This window comes from Halictus rubicundus, chromosome 16, assembly GCF_050948215.1.
Source record: "Halictus rubicundus isolate RS-2024b chromosome 16, iyHalRubi1_principal, whole genome shotgun sequence".
Lineage (NCBI taxonomy): Eukaryota > Metazoa > Arthropoda > Insecta > Hymenoptera > Halictidae > Halictus > Halictus rubicundus.
The window spans coordinates 6,322,431-6,339,839 of NC_135164.1; the positions used below are offsets into that span (position 1 = coordinate 6,322,431).

The 17,409-nt window shown below is 41.9% G+C and overlaps 1 protein-coding gene and 1 long non-coding RNA gene across 2 annotated transcripts in view; both read right to left on the bottom strand.

Annotated features, from left to right (window-relative positions):
• Mesr6 (misexpression suppressor of ras 6) overlaps nt 1-17,409 on the bottom strand; it is an 832,393-nt gene that overhangs the window by 518,324 nt on the left and 296,660 nt on the right. The window lies entirely within an intron of this gene.
• LOC143362365 (uncharacterized) overlaps nt 14,166-17,409 on the bottom strand; it is a 77,429-nt gene continuing 74,185 nt past the window's right edge. Inside the window, exon 3 of the long non-coding RNA XR_013083625.1 lies at nt 14,166-14,747. This is a non-coding gene — a long non-coding RNA (uncharacterized LOC143362365). The remainder of the gene's footprint in view (nt 14,748-17,409) is intronic.

Genomic DNA, 17,409 nt, shown 5'->3' on the forward strand with positions numbered 1-17,409 from the left:
GAAGATTCAGGTCTCGAAGTAATTTGAAATCCTCGAAGAGCAGGGGTCAAACAATTTTTAAAACGTGGTACCGAATTTCCGACGCTGGTAAATCATGTTGTAGTGATTTAAGGAAATCGTAATCTAGTGCAACCTTGGTATCAATAGTCAACAGCTTAACCCCTTGTACTATAGTATAGAGTCGAATTTTCTAAATATGTATATTATTAATTCTCTTTAAATTGAAATTAAATTCTATTTTATCGTAGTCAATATTTAGATATTACAGAACACAATAAATATAAATGGTCACACAATAAACATAAATTTTCTATTTCTCCTGGTAGATTATAGGCATCAGAGAAGTTCTAACCATTGTAATCGTAAAATAAGTTATAGTGCAAGGGGTTAAGGGAGAACTTTTCGACTCGAGGAGAAGATGACATCGTCACTTTCGCTGCATTTCAAACAAAAATTAACGGACCTTAACAATGAAACGACCCTATTGGTAATACTTCATAATTCAAGTTCATAAAGCTATACCAGGGAATTTCAATATTAGGCATTGTTAAAGAGCAAGAGAATGTTCCCATTTAAATAGCAACATTGCATGAAACTGTGTGGGAAGAATTTATCTCCACACCTGATAGCAATAAATTAAAATCGTGGATTAAGGGAATTTTGAAAAAAAAAACGCGACCAAATGAAGGATTTCTCTACCTTCGAAACTAGCCTAGTCCCAGATAGAAATCTTTAAAATCAACGTTCAGCAAAGAGGTCTTTCGCAATGTTTCTCTATGAACTAGTCGACCTTCGTGGAGACGAAGAAGTTTTGACGGTGAAATTGTAATTTTGGTCGCAGGATTTGTGCGCGTGGTGTGCAGGGTAGGCTCGTGTGCGTGAAATAGGGTCCTCGGTATTTCCTAAGCCAGAAGAATGGCGGGGCCCCGGCGTCCAACTGGTCCGCGTACAATGCCCGGCAATTTCTACGAGTAAACCGCGTTTACATATGCATACAAAGCCGTAGTTTCTGCGCGACAATGCTGGCACGCAGGCAGGGCATCGATTTGAGAAAATAAAAGCTCCCCGTCGGAGGAACAGAACGGAACGAAACGGAACGGTACGACAAGGACGACGACGACTATGACGCCACATACATATACGTCCATAGAAATGTCGGCGGATAGCAGCGGCCGTTTATGTACCCGCTTCGGGACCCGGATTAATAGCCCTTGTACTTCTCCTTTAGGCCGAGATACCGTTCCTTGCACCTCGTATACCCGCGTAATCGAACCTTGTATCCCATTCCTACGTGGACGCTGACAATTTGCAACGCCAAATAGGGCGGCTCATTTAACGAGCCCCTCGCCGATTTATTTGGTATTTCTGCCGCCGCGGCGCGGCGTCGCGTGACAATCGAATCGCGCGCCCGTTCGAGCGCGCACACACCGGCCGGCCCTGCCAACCAAACGGGATTAAATTTACAAGGAATGCCGGCCGGAGACGCGTATGAAGCCGCGGCTAATCGGGCCCCGCCGAATGGATTAATGCTACGCGTCGGTTTACCTCTGCAAACTTGCTAGACGCCTCCGCCAGAGCAACGACAACTCACTCCGCAATCGAAGGCGATTAGGGGACTCGGTTTTTACACATTTTTTCATATACAGTAGATCTAAGGCTGAACCAGCACGGCCCGGCCACGACCATAACCACGGCTGGCCGTTTTGACAAAAGCCCGCATTTTTTACTTGCATTCATGTTCGTCTTGAATCGGTTCCCATGCGGCCAGCCTCGTCGGGTCAATGCTTTGACATAGATCGTGTAGGGCTGCTATTTTCTCGTGACCGCGTCGACTACGTACCGTCAATTAAACCACTGAACACAGTTCAAATTATATCGTCTTTAGTGTCATTTTAGTCAGCAAAATGCCACGAATGAATTGATGAAAGTCCCATGAAAAAATAATGAAAAATAAAGAAGTTTTGTAATTGGATTAACAGTGGTCCAAACTGATATACCTCACCCGGTATTGTACACCTGTTTATTTTACTCGGCGACCGAGGCGGCGGTGGAGGGGATAGGCGGACTGACTAAGATCGTGTAGGTCCGTTTGATCAAGACTTTACTTTATCGGCTATTGAATAGAGAAAAATCAGATGTTCCAATCGATATAAAAAGGAGCTCGCTTCAAGTATTAGTTATCGCAAAAAGTTCGCTAAACACTACAAAGTTCTGATCACTGCAACCTTCAAGAAGTTGAAGGGGAAGAAGCAGGAAGATGTTCCAGTCAAAGATGCGTGGATAGATAGTTCGGTAAAAAAAAAAAAAGAAATCGGTGCGGATCGGTTGAAAAGCAGCAGATAGCGGTTCCGAGAGGCGAGAGAGTCGAGATCGCGAATCCTTTCGAGAACATGGCGACATTCTTTATCCGTGGTGGTGAACGCGCGAGGCGGCGCAGCCTTATGTATCGTTCCGAAGTTGGCAGCGACAATTCACAGCGCCGAATAGGGCCGGTTATTTAATGCTCGGTAGGGCTTGTTTATTCGACCGGGGGCCGGACAATTGAATTACTGCCATTAAATAGATCGGGGACATTGAAATTTCCTCGTGGCCGTTACCCGACAACCCGGAAATTCTTTATTTCGCGGAGAGAAACAGATAATCCGTTCGGATACGCCGCGGCTCTTTATTCCGGCGAGCTCGGCGAGCTGTGTTCGTTATGTGTATACCATTACCCCATTACCGTGGCTATGAAGACGTATGGCGTTGTTTCCCGCGCTGAAACTGGAGGCACAATTTGCCACGTCGAAGGAACTTGTTATTAGACCGGGGATTTTTATGCGTGCGTCGCTTGCCGAGCCTTCGAAAATAATCGGACTATTTCCACGCGGAATTTCTATCGTTCTTTTACAGTGGGGTCAAACGCAACAGGGGGCGAACGTAACGTTGTAACTAAATTAACCCTCTGCACTCGGCGCTATTTTCATTCTAAAACTAAATATTTCTTCCGTCTTACAATATTTTCATTTTATTTGTACGAAACTGATCCGATCTCTACAAATAATATTTATATGTTTAGCAATCTATTAAATAGAAATTTTGCCATGTAACAAATATAGTCTAATATTTTTTGTAATTTCTTTGAAGTAATGCCACAACAATTTCTGGTGGTGCTTCAGAGTCACCACTCGAGTGCTAAGGGTTAAAAATCTATTACCGCTGTTATCGCGAATTTATGATATATTATTAGACTGCGGATCTTTATGCGAAATAAAAAATATTTGCATTGATTGCGAGACACAGGAGCGAAATAAAAATTTCTTACTTCTTTTAATTATTTTAGTAAGCTGAAACCAATACGCTGGTTTCAGCCCTTAAATCTTTTTCTCATAGATGCATAAAATCCGCAGTCTATATTTTATGCAGAACTACTGTTCCAACATATTCATTGTTATTTCAATCGTGTAGATATCCAACTAACATATGTACAGGGTGTATAAAAACTAATGACCATCCGTCCTAGGGGTGAATATGAACACCTTCTATACATCGAGAAAAGAAAGTTCGAAAGGAACCCTATGTCGCAAATAAATAGTTATTCAGATATAAGCTGTTAAAGTTTTTGCAAAATTTGATTGTGTGGAGTTATAAGTATAGACAAAAGCGTACTACTACCAGTCCACCTGACCGTGTCGACGAGACGCAACATAGTTGTGTGCGTGTCCCAAGCAAACGAAATTTAACCCTTAACACTCGAATGGCGACTCTAAGGCGCCACTAAAAATTGCTGTATCATTACTCAAAATATTTTTTACATTATTGTTTGTGTTTAATAAATTACTAAACGTTTCAGTATTGCACGAGTAAATCGCACCATTTTCGTATGCATTACATGAACAAAAAAATACGTAGAAGGAAAATATTCTATATAATCATTCTATATTATATAAAAAAAAAGCTTCGAGTGCAAATGGTTAAATGGACATTCGTCGCTAGGCCAAGTCATTATCTCCCTGCCCATTAGGATTATATATTTGAAGTTGCAAAATATGAAAGAAAACCATATATCCAATATTCTACATACGAATACTAATCTTACATTATAAAATACTAATGTACACTTACAAATTTTTCTGAATCTTCTGTTCCGCCGTCGTGTCCACAGAACACTATTATTGACTCACGCGAATACGTCCGAATAATTGGACCACAATCACTAAACTCTGCGCAACAGACTTAACGAAATCGTGACAGCGAACGAGAAGAAGTTACTCCGACCGCGAATAAAATAATACTGCGATTTTAATCGTTTCGCTCGAACAGGCGTGTGGCGGTTAGGTTATACTAATCAGATGCCGTGGGTTTGTAAACACTAGATACAAAAACGGGGAGTTCCAGGAAATCGGGTCGGCAATTCAGCCGACAGAATTTGTTTACCTCGTTTTCATTTCTAGCGTTTGCAAACCCCGGCGTCTGACCTGCTTAGGATAACGTGACCCTAACACGTCCGTGGCAGCGATGCGATTAAAATCGCAGTATTATTTTGATCGTGGTCGGAGCAACTTCTCCTCGCTCGCTGTCACGATTTCTTAAAGTGCGTTGTGTAGTGTTTAGTGATTGTGTAGAAGTGTGGCACCATTATTCGGACGCATTCGCCTGAGTCAAGAATAGTGTGCTGTGGATCCGACCGAGGAGCAGATCATTCTGAAAAATTTGTAAGTGTACTTTACATTAGTATTTTATATTGTAATGTATTGTATATTGTATATGTTGTATTGTATTGTTGTATTTTATATTTTACATCAGTGTTTTATATTTTAGTATTCGCATGCATAACAGATAGATAAAAGATTTAAAAGGTACGGGCCTAGCGACGAATGTCTAAAATTTATGAAAATTATAAATTTGAAATCTATAAATTTTGTGAAAATTTATATTTATTGTATAACCACGTGTTCTGTAATGACTAAATATTGACTACGATCAAGTAGAATTTCTTTTCAATTTAAAGGGAATTAATTAGTACTCTTAAGGGATCGGTTAGTGAGAAAGAAAAAGTAAAAAATATGGACAACAAAAGCGAGAGTGAACAAATCCATTGATGCAAAAGATATGAAATATTATTGCATTGTATGTCTCGATTCGTACAGTTCCAGCAAGCAGAATGAAAAATGATTAGTATTACTAGATTTATCTGTACTAGAAATATCTGAAAAATTAAAATGGCTCGTTCAAAAATTCGTCAATTTAGGACACTCGGAAGTATACAAAAGTTTGTAGGCACCTTAGGAAAAGCTTTTTCCGGAGCTCTTTTCAAAGTTGGAAAATTAAAAGTATATTAATATTGAAATGGATTCGAACGAAAGCTGAAGAGAAAAGGAGTTTAATCTCGATAGGAAAAGAATAATCGAAGGAAACACAAACTCATAAATACGTTTCGCGCGTCACACGAGATATCAATTACATCCTGCCACCGCCCCAGGCGCGAATATATCATTAGAATCAATAACACCGAGCATCATCCACCCCCGGACTCATCCCTCTCAGCTCGCAATTCTATCCCCCAATATTTCCTTTCGAAGACTTTCTACGATAGCACTGTCACTCAAGGCTATTGTGTTTTGCTTTGGCAGCGCAACCAAACTTTCCTCTGTCCTTCTCCAGTCGGTGAAAGATAGGGGACACTTTCCCCTAGTAATTTTACAGGTTTCAGCACACGGGGTTGATTAACGAAGACGTTCCGACGCAGCATCATGAAAATTATATTAATAACACCCCCGGAAATATGGCCAATTTTTCGAATCAATTTAATAAATCCCGTTGTATGATATTCTCCAATGACTTTTCTTGAAGAATTGTAAAAAATTTTTTAAAATATTGACCGAGCATTACAAGAAAATCTATATTTATTTATATTACACACAGTTACTTTACTGCTTCAATATTGATAAAAAAATAAAATTGTATTTCGATTTAAATGAAATGGATACCATTCACATTCGGTAAACACTGCTGTTGTGAGGCGAAGGGGTTGAAAATATTCATTTTTTACCATTTAAACAAATCAAATTCCCAGAGGCAAATTGAATCGAAAAATATTGGGCCTCGAGATAAATAGTCTCCAATTTAGTATACCATTCGTTCATCAATTAAATAAACGACAATTGTATCTTGATCAATATTTTTCATCACTTGCTGAAATTTATCAGATAGCTCGAGCATAACTAGACCGTCGATCTTCGTGCAAAATAGGAATTTTGTGCGTGCACAATTGAATTTGAGAAAGTACAATAGAAAAATTTGGAAATATAATATTTGTGGCTGCTCTTCAGGATTTCCCTGCGTTGTCAAGCAGTTGAAACGACACGCAAGATTCGGCGGCGTCGTCCTGTCGCAGGATTCTTCAGACCTTGAAGAGTGGATGGGTAAGGAGAAATTGGAGACGCGTATATATACCGTGAAAATATACATGGCCCGAAGGTCCAAGGGGCTGCGACGTTGTCTTCCGCGAGGAGGATTTGCCTTCGAGAAGGCTACGGTCTGCGAGAGGGAAGAAACCACCCCGCTAAGCTACCATGATTCCACGAGATAAACCCCCATATTATGTCGCCCGGGATAATGCGAAAAACCACCACGAGATGTGGTCCACCGTGTACGTGTATAAACGGCCCTGTATACAGGGTGTTTCCGACTGAAAAGACACTAACTCCGGATTACGTATCAAGTCCGCTGCCCGGCTAAGGGAATCTAGAAACTCTCCCCTAATAATCCCGCGACAGACTCGTCTAGCGCCATTTTCTTAAAAATGCCAAATTCTTGCTCATCTCACTCATATTTCCATCTTCGTATTTTTCATTGATTCCCTTCGCTCATTTTTCTATCCTTGCGAATTTTCTTTCGATTATTTCGTGCCTTTCTGTACCGTTTAATGAACCATGGAGGATCATAATGAATTCACTATAAATTGCAGAAGTATTAAGACTATGTTTGAACAAGAAATTTGAATCTAGAAACTCATTTATACATTTACAAACGCAGATACAAAACTGTGCAGACTTCAGAAGAATTTAAGTATACTATTATCCTATTTTCAATTCTTTGGGATTATTAAAAGAGGAAATACATTTTTGTTTAATTTTAAACTTCCCACAATTCAATTAGAAAATTTTGATTTTCCATGTAGATCCAAAGTCTACTCACATTAATTTTAACTCGCGTTAATTATAAATATTCCACAGAATTCTTATTCTTCGTTCCACTGTAATTTTTCTTTTCTTCGTCGTTTATTCAGTTTAATATTTTCGTGTACTTCCATTTAATTATTCTGTGTTTCTCAGTACTTTTTCTGGAATCGTAACAGCGCCGACGATGAGATCCCCCATGCAAAAAGCCCGGGAGAAAAGGAAGCGGATGATCGTACGTGGCTCGCATAATATGAAATTGATTTCGAAAACCGTACCCTTAATCTGAAAACAAAAACGCGATTGCGCCGGTTAATTTACAGCGTGCGGTTAATCAGCCGGAGGCTCAAACGATTCGCGCGAGGCACGGTAATCGCGGCAATAATTTCGCGTGCAATTTCGCTGCATTAGTAATTTATTTTACAGCCAGTTGCCGAGATACGCGGCTCTCGTAAACCGCCGGCAATAAAAAATCGGGCTGGACTGGCCGAAGACAACGAACCGCGGGATGAGAGCCAACAGCTGATCCTACCAGGGAACAGAAAACACTAATTTTCGTATCAAACATTTCTACGTCATAAAACAACCCTGGGGATTTATTTAAGTTCATAGTTTTTAGAACGGATTCATTGGAAAAATTAATTAATCAATTGTCTGCATTACTTGAAAGATAGCGGCATAGACATTAATTGCTTTTTAAAATAATTTTAACGAGTCAAAAATAATAAGAGGATGTCTTTAATTTCTTTCACTGTTTTTACAGTTTTGCATTTAATTTATAAATTCGTAAAAATCGCAGTTTAGCGATCACTCAAAAATTGCGTCCGTCACTTTCGCTACGAGGGCGGAATAAGAATAATTATCATGTTAAAATTGAATAATTTAGATCAGGGGTGCAGTAATCGTTGGAAAGCTTCTTCCAGCACCCGATCCTCCGTTCATCGAGCCCACGATCTCCGAGCGATCGAGGGATCCAGCGATCGAGACAGTTGCCGCTGCGCCGACTATTCGCGGAGGACAGGCTCGCTCGCCTGGTTCGTTAGCAAAAGAATCGAAAACAAAAGAAAAGAAAAAAGGAAGAAACGGGCCCGAAAAACGTGGAAGAGAAATCTCTTCCGGCGGCGGGTATCCAGAACGAAAGAAACGTTTATCGGGCGAGCGAAAAAAGGAAGGGGCCCCGGCCCGAAAGGGGGCCATAAACGGTCCCCGTGGCCGGCAACCGTACGCTCGTATTTAAGGAACTTTAAGAAACCACCGGCATTTCGACGATTTTTCGTGGTGTCCCGGGGACGTGGTGCGTTTAATTAAGCCGTAAATCGAAGTGGTCAGGGGGCCCCGGTTTTATTGCGGCCCTAAACTATATCAGTCTCGCCAAAAAAGATAAAAAGGACAAGGGGGGTGGAGGCGGAATTTCGGGTCGGACCGGGCCGAATCCGCCGCGAACCCGTTCCCTCGTTACGATTTTTGCTCTCCCGTTCTCTTTTCGGCAAAACGGCCCGTTTTTATCTCGCACAGCCACCCTCGCGAACCTCTCGCGGCTTCCACTCCCCCCCCCCCCTACCCCCTCCCTCCCCGGCTCGTTAATGAACGAAGAACGTCATAAACAGGGTCGTGATCGGGGTGGTCCTGCGGGATCATGGTCCTTCCTCCTTCGGCCACGGTGTCAGCGCACTTAAACTTTAACGTTCCGCGTTTCATTGGCTATCATTCTCACGCGCGGACGTCGTTAACCCGACAATAAAAAGACGAAAAAAGATACAACCCCGGAGCATATCGCGTTCAACGCGCTAAACTCTTGCCACTTCCCGGACTAATTTTCGTAGAAACGACCGTTACACTAATTAGCACGCGATAATCGAACGCGAGCTCGGGGAACCTCGCGATAGCTTGCGCTTTCAATTGTCGAATGAAAACCCTGCTACGCTGAATTCTTATTGTTCTTTCACGAAGTATCGATGCTTAGGAATAACTACTACAATGCTGACGATATATTATTCGTCGTATGGATAAGAGATGTGATTTTTGTACTGTGGTAATTTGACTGTGGTCAATGTTGTAAAGAAATATTAGTTTGCCACTGGATGGATTGTTCATCACTGGATCCACTTCGATTGGCTAATGATTAGGGCTGACTATTGGAAAACTAGAATTTCGATGAAACGTTCATTGGGTCAAAATGGACCAGTTATCCGGGGGTAAACATTTCCTTAACTATTTAGACGATAAACTAAATTCCGTGGGAGTATCAGAGCAGAAATTGGACAGGCAATTTGTCTATGGCGTTGAATTTTGGTTCGGTTTTCGGGGGGTGGGGGGAGCATTTTTCGCCATCTCGATTATCGCCGGTAGCAAGGGGTCCAACAGAAATAAGTGAAAACAGAGAGGCAGCAGGAAGGTGGAGTAGAAAAAGCGTCCGAGATACAGGTCGCATCCGGCGCAGCTCGTCGCCTTCCACTCTCATTTGAATAAAAGCAACGATAAGCACATCCTTAGAGTCACTCGCAGTTCTGAATTGTTTCCGCTTCTTAAACCCCCGACAAATTTATTATAATAACTACCCTTAGCGGGGGCGCATCTCTCTCTCTCTCTTTCTCTTTCTCCTCTGTTCTTCCGGTTCGTTTTCTTTTCCCTCCTCTCTCTCTCTCTCTCTCTCTCTCTCACTCTCTATCGCTCTCTGTTTCGCCTCCTCCGTTTCTCCGGTTTTCATCGCCGCCGAGAGAAACACTGGCCGTCTTCGTTCCACCTCCGCCGCGACCATAATCTTCTCCCCATTTTCTTCCATCGCGTCTTCTTCTGGCTCGTTTTTTACCGGAGCGAGAGGAGTCCCCTTTTCTTCGTGGCCGCGAGGCGAAAGGGAGGATCGTTTCCGCGAATAATGTGTTCGTTCCTCGCCACGCGGCGGTGAAACTCCTGGATAACGGGGGGAGGGGCAAGGGGGGGGGGGGCAGAGGAGGGCAGCATCAGTTGCAATATTCCCGGTGAAAACATTACGACAACGAGTTTCGGCCTTTTTACGCGCTCCTGTTCTAACGGCGCCGCGGCTCGCTGTTTTGCGCCACGAAGACGCTCGTTCTTTTCGCGGATTACGCTCGCGCCACGTGACCCCGCAGAACTACACATTTTTACGCGATATCGTACCGTATGAAGACACTCTGATTGAAATTCATTGGTTTCAATCTCGGCTAATGAGTGGCTCCAGGTCTACATTCAAAATTCGCGCCTTTGGTTATCACAGTATATTATAGTACATTCTACCGTATCCTAGTGTATTTCAGTATATTTTAGTTCAGTATTCTAGTGTATTCTAGTATGTTCTAGTATATTCTAGTATATTCTAGTAGACTGTAGTATATTTTAGTATATTTTAGGTTTTTCTAGTATATTCTACTATATTCTAGTGTGTTCTAGTATAATGTAGTATACCCTAGTATATTCTAGCATATTTTAGTATTTTCTAATATATTCTAGTTTACTTTAGTATATTCTAGGTTATTCTAGCATATTCTAGTATACTCTAGTACCTTGTAGTATAGTATTTTAGTATAATCTACTATATTCTAGTATATTCTAGCATAATATAATATACCCTAGTGTATTCTAGTATATTCTAGTATATTCTAGTGTATTCTAGTATATTCTAGTATGCTATAATATATTTTAGTACATTTTAGTATTTTCCAATATATTCTAGTTTAGTTTAGTATATTGTAGGTTATTCTAGCATATTCTAGTATACACTAGTACATTATAATATAGTATTTTAGTATATTCTACTATATTGTACTATATTCTGCTATATTCTTGTATATTTTAGTATACTCAAGTACAGTAGAAACTCGATGATCCATGTATAGTGTCAAAAACTTTGTACTGATTTGTGCAACGAATAGTATTGTACATGGATCATTTCAGAATAAATCATAAACTCATCCAGAAAATACAGAAGTCAGAATAATTGAGGTTCTACTATATATCATTCTAGTTTATCATAGTATAAGTATAGCAGTATATTCTCGTACATTCTAGTATGATCGCATGGTCACAACGGGCTCAGAAAATGTTTATTCCGCATAAAAATCCGCAGTCGAACCATTAACAGTACTAAAAGAATTTTTTATTGATACCTGGTGGTTAAACCTGAGCGCTCATCAAAATTAGGCTACCCTCTTCCACGAGGAAACTTTTTTGCAGTTAAATACTAATACTCACAGAAATTTTTGCCAATGCACACGCGCATATTTTACTATTTCGAAATTGCGTCATTCGTCAGAAACCGCGGTTTAAATACAAGGACACGATAAAGTAGTAAAAAATGGTTACACAGGATTAAAATGAACGAAGCCGCTCGATTCGATCGTGGTGGTCATGAGTTATTGTTATGGTCGCGTCGATCGCCAAAACGGTCCGGATAGTTTTTCGTGCGGGAGTCCGGCTACCGTTAATTATTTCAACAACATGCTTCCAGGAAATCGTTTCGCGTCACGTGAAAGTTGAAACTTTTCGCGAACGCAGGCGGAACGGAGGCGACCAACGCGCAACGGGACGACAAAAACTGACGAAACGCTCATAACAATGAACCGCTATGAGAAACCGGGGGATGGGAAGCGGTCTTTATTGTTTGTTTCTCCGGGCGAATCCTCGTTTAAACGACGCGCCGCAAAACATGGAACACGGTATCTCAGCTGTTGAAATACCTTCGTTCCACCGACTTGTGATGCGCTCCTTCGTTAAAATCGCGTCGCAGCTTTTCGTGGACGGAACGCCAGACGTTTAATTGTTCAACCTTTTCACGGATCAATTAACCTGTTCACTGAAAGAAAGCTAATGACAAGCAATCTCGGATATTTTCTATTTTGTTCATAATTCTTTCTGGGCTTGAACGGGTTGACAATTTTAACCCTGAACTGCTATCCTGAAGTTCTTCGCAACTAGACTGCGGATCTTGAAAACCATTTGCATTTCGGACAACCTCCTAATTACCGAGAAAACTCCATGCGACGTCGTCCGCAAGTATCCGGAGGACGCAGCCGCAAGCCATAATCGCGGTTATTGAGACATTGTCCTTTTATAGGCTCGTACCCGCGAGTTCGCAGCGTAAAATAATTTTATTTCCGAACATTTGAAGCCGTTCGACAATTACGAGCGGCGTTGCACACGCATCGCGTACCTGCGGCGGCTATAAACGTCACGTCACCGTTCGCGGGAGAGCCGCGCTCTTTCACCTGAACAGCATTGTTGCGGCGAAAGCCGACCGAAAAAAAATAAACAAAGAGCGTACTTCCCTCTCGAATCACGTTGACAGGGGGGGGGGAGGGGAGGCGGTATTCGACAGATTCGTCGGTGTCTGTGCGCGACACAAGTCGGCTGAACGCGAGAAACAAATTATCAAAAATGTATTCCGGCTGTCGCGGCGCGGCGCGGCGCGGCGCGGCGCAATCTCATTCCACCGGCGCGATATTACTTTTCGGTCGCCGCGGAACAGTATCTCGAGGACGTCTCGGCGTCGGTAGCTTTTCAATTTGCCCGTGGAACAACGCCGCGAAGGTGGAGGAGGGAAGCGTCGTGGAAAAGAAAGAGGTGTGGCGAAACGAAGAAAGCGAGACCGGAGAGAACCGAGAGAGGCCGGGAGAGAGCACACGAGAAAGAGAGCCGGGCATGCCTTCCACATCCCCCAGGGAAATTATTGACAGTCAGCGAGGAAATGACGTCGTAAATACCACGTCGCGCCTCTCCGCCTCCCTCCACCCCCCCTCCCGCCTTCAACACCCTCCACCAACGACCTCCTTCTACCGAGACGTCACCTTCTTGCGCTTCTTCTCGCGTAATCCCGCGCTCCTTTGTTTCCTTCGCACCTCCTCCTCTCCCCCACCCTCCTCTCGCCTACTTCGCTGTACCCACCTTCGAGGGCCAAAATTGATTTGATACGTTCCCTCCACCGACCAACAGATTTTTTACCGGGACTAACGAGGCGAACGTTCGCTCCTCGATTATTTCTGGCTACCGAGAAAATTGGAACCACGTACACCGCGATGATAAAAAAATTATCGACCGAGGATTACGGTTTTTGTTGCATTTCTGCACCGGACGAAAATCATCCTCACCTGAAGGAAACGACGCCTTCGGTATACGAAGCATCGATATCGGCGGTCAGGTGATGCTGATTCGCTGATAAAACTTGTTTATTTTTTATTATTTTTCGTAACACATTCGGGACATTTTTCTGATTAAAATGATACCAAACATGACACGAGTTGGATCGTATTTACTTGTTTAATACGCGGCACAGTAGAACCTCGATTATCCGAACTGAATATTTCTAAGGGAGGATTTTCGTGCGATAAAAGTGATTTCATTTTTCGGAAAACTATTTGATAATATCGATATTGATTTACTTGGGATACATGTATAGTACATTTTTATATTATATGAGAACATTATCTTAGTTGCATTTGTTTATTCATTTATTGGACAGTGCGCAACGATGTCAACCTGTTCGGTATTTATGTAAGTGTCAATTCTTGTACACATACACGCTTTAACGAGTCCTAACGTTTAGAATAAAACTAAGCTTTTTCCACAAAAAAAGAAATTGACTTCGTGTTATTGAGAAGAATGTTATAAATGAAAAATAATATTGATCTCGTTGGTCCAGTCTAGACAATCTTATAACAAATCGAATGAATTTATTAGTTTATGCCAATCAATGTCAATCAATGCATCAATATTAGCTTATGCCAGAAAGGAGTGCAATGGAAAATCCAGTCACTTCGCATGCGTACCTACTTAACCGTTTACGAACGTTATTGATTTGAAGGTACTTAATTTTGTAAATTAAAGATTCTCTAATTACAAGTAGATTTATTTGTGATTATGACAGAAATAAAATATCCGTTTTCGACGTTTCTTTTCTAACATTAACATAAATGTAGGCATTCAGTAAATATGAATATTAGTTTCATATATTGAATTGTTAAAAACAAAGAGAAAAATTCGACGCGAGGGGTCAACATACGTTGATCCGGAGGGCGTAGTAATTCGTGAACTCTGCACCCTGTATTTGGAGGATCAGGCACCCCGCAAGGATAAAACCCATGAATCAGCTGATCCTAATGAAGCATCTCCTTTAACTAATTTACAATCAGCGCCCCCGTGGTCGGTTCGTGAGCGGTGGTAAGGGGTTTCGAAGCCGGGGGAGAAACGGTGGAACCTAAGTTTCCGCGTTTTCTCCCAGCCGGGGGGGTTGTCGCTTTCATGACCCAGAACTCTATAATTTCCACCCTTGATACCGCGGCATCCCCTTTAACTCATTACACTCAATCAATTATACAGGCGTACGGTTATAGTCTCTTTTCCCTTTCGTCTGGGTTAAGTTCTCGCTCGCTCCAACCCCGTCGATCCCAGCAGCCCTCTGTCGTCCCGCTCGACAACCCTGTCTTAATCCCTCGACCGAGACCCCGAGTGCTATCCCGAGATATCCAGGTTCGCCAAGGTAAACCGCTTAGCGGCTCCCGTGTCAAGGTCACCGGGATGCAAGAAGTTGAAGCAGCGATTGGCCAACTCCATCGACAGCTTCAATCGATTCCTTACCTGAAACACAGAACCGTCCGAAAGATTAGCCAAAAAATTCATTAAACGCTTTATTCAAATTAACGCTTTATGTACTAATTTCTAATAACTGGAGTGCGTTTATGACAAAAATGAGTAGGTGCAATTTGACCCTTACGTCAATACCCGGCCCACTTGAATTTCTAGAATTTTGAAAAGAAGACAACTTCAGTTTCTCACTCTGTTGTATGATAAAATAGTGCCCTTGGAAAATACTAAGTTGAAGAGTGCGAAAGTAGAGAATCCACCTTTTGAAATCATTCTAGTATTTATAATTCTAAAATTTAGAAGATTTTAATATTTTTTTCACGAAGTTACAGAATTTTAAAAATCGACAATTTTGGGACAATAATTCAACGTTGCTATAGTTTAGGAAGCTCTCGTTAACCCTCGGACTCCTGCGAGTTCCAGGCCTATGCCGGAGTCATTTCTGACCCACGCAATTATTTCACTAGTTCTCTTTCGATACAAGGCGATGGCTCGGGACCTGCTTTCGTCGTATTTCGGATGAAGAAGAAGAAGAAGCGATTTTCTTATTTCGAAATAAAAAGCGTTAACATACCATTGAGCTACTACCGGTAGGCAAAATGTTGAAATATTGATTCCAAAATTAATCGTGGTCAATAATAGTTCGCAGTCAAAAATTTCTCTACCTCGAGAGTATAATAATGCTATAGCTGCTAAAAAATTGATTGAGAAGTCCCGCTTTAAGGACTACTAAAATTATTGTCACCGGGCAAAGTGCTCGAATAGAAATTCCAAAATCAACTATTGCCACGAACAGTTGTTGGTCCCACATTTCTCAAACTATAGACTAGAATACTTAGATTCTTTTCCAGCGTTTTAATGTAATTAACAACGATGAAAGACACCGTAGAACCCAAAAGAATAGTTAAGATAAACAGAGGGAGATGGGTAGCCAGGTGATTCGTTGCCCACGCCAGGGTTGAAACAACATAAAAAAAAAAATAGTGTTATCGAGCGTATTTGTACGTCGAGGAGGGGGTCGGGCGAAGAGGAGACGTCCAGACGTAAAATTCCACCCACTCGTCACGCTCTGACGAATAACACGAGATGCAGGACGATAGCGTTCTAACTGCCGGCTAACACACTACGTGACCGTCGACTATCGGGGCCTTATCGGTCGACATTACGGCCCTGGACGCGAAGAAAACGAATGACTCCCCCTGCCTCCACCCCTCCAGGTATAACGCCGCCCCCTTGACCGTGCATGTGTACGTTCCCTAGATTAGGATAACGAAAGCAAAGTTGTAAGATCCCGCGCCAGGTCGTCGTCAAGGGTTCTTCAACCCCCAAATGAATTCCGTCGCTTTTTCACTGTTTCTTTCCCGCCTTTTCCGATGCCGAACAGACGATGCTATCGTCCATCGAGATAAACTCATAATTCATTACTATGTACGCTACTCGCGGTCGCACGAACAAATGCCTTCGGACAACGTTATACTACTCCAAAGAGCCAAGATGGCGGAAACGATTTCCTACCAAGGTCGTTTATGAATTTCTAAGGTCATCGATGGTCTCAGATGAAGTAATTCATTTTTCATCGTAATGTCGCGGAGAATGAACAGTTCAATTTAATCCTGTGGGTTGGTTGGCCCGCGCAAATGACCTTCAGAAAATATTTCATTCTTTGCGGAGTGATAAGTATGTGAGCGAAAATCATTTTCGGATGGTGGAAACAATGTTTTACCAAAGCTGCTTGCAAGCTTTCAAGGCAATGCATTTTTCATTCTAATATTGAAGAGAATAAACAACTACCTTTAATCCTGTGCATGACTTTTGTTATTTTAACATGTCAAGCATAAATGGTTGAAGCACCATATTATCCCAGGATCTTTCATGCAACTGTTTCTAAAGATTTTATGAGAGTTAGCCCTTATGCCGATACATAAAAATGTTCTGCGACGTACAGTAACGTTATAGTCATCGCTAGACTGCGGGTTTTATGGATTTGTGATGAAAATGAGTAGATCGAATGCAGAACAGTGAAAACATTTAAAGAATTTGAAAATATTGTTGCGTCGTTTTTATCTCTATAATATTATCGAGAAAATTAATACGGATGTATTTATGTAGCTCGGAATTAATGTAACCAATTTTTATTTTGCATAAAAATGGCAGCCTGATCATCAGACATCACAGTATTTTCACGCGGTATATTTTTACGCCTCGAGTTAATTATCCAAGGAAGTGGAAATGCGTAATAACGTTGTTATTTATCATCGAGAACATAGGAAAGGTTTCAGAGACAAATCGAAAGTAGGTATTCGGGTATCCGGGTAATTAGATAAGGGTTAAAATTTTCTGGAAAAGTTAAAGGGTGCGGTGAAAATTCACGAACGTGGAATTCGCCGGCATTCCGTAGCCGAGGGAGTAAATTTGATCCCTCGGAAGCGTTTAGAGGGGCCCGCTTATTTAGCGTCGTTAAAACACACGGAAGTTTCATAAACTGATACATCGCCGGAGAATTAGCTCGATCAATTCGCGGCGGTGTCGGTAGTTTGCGTGCCGACGTCGGTTCAGGAAGGTCGTTAAATAATTTCAGGCCGCGGTAATTAATGGCGAACGCTTTGTTATCGCGTCGAGCGTGAAACAACGCGCGCACGCCGCCAAGACGATGTCA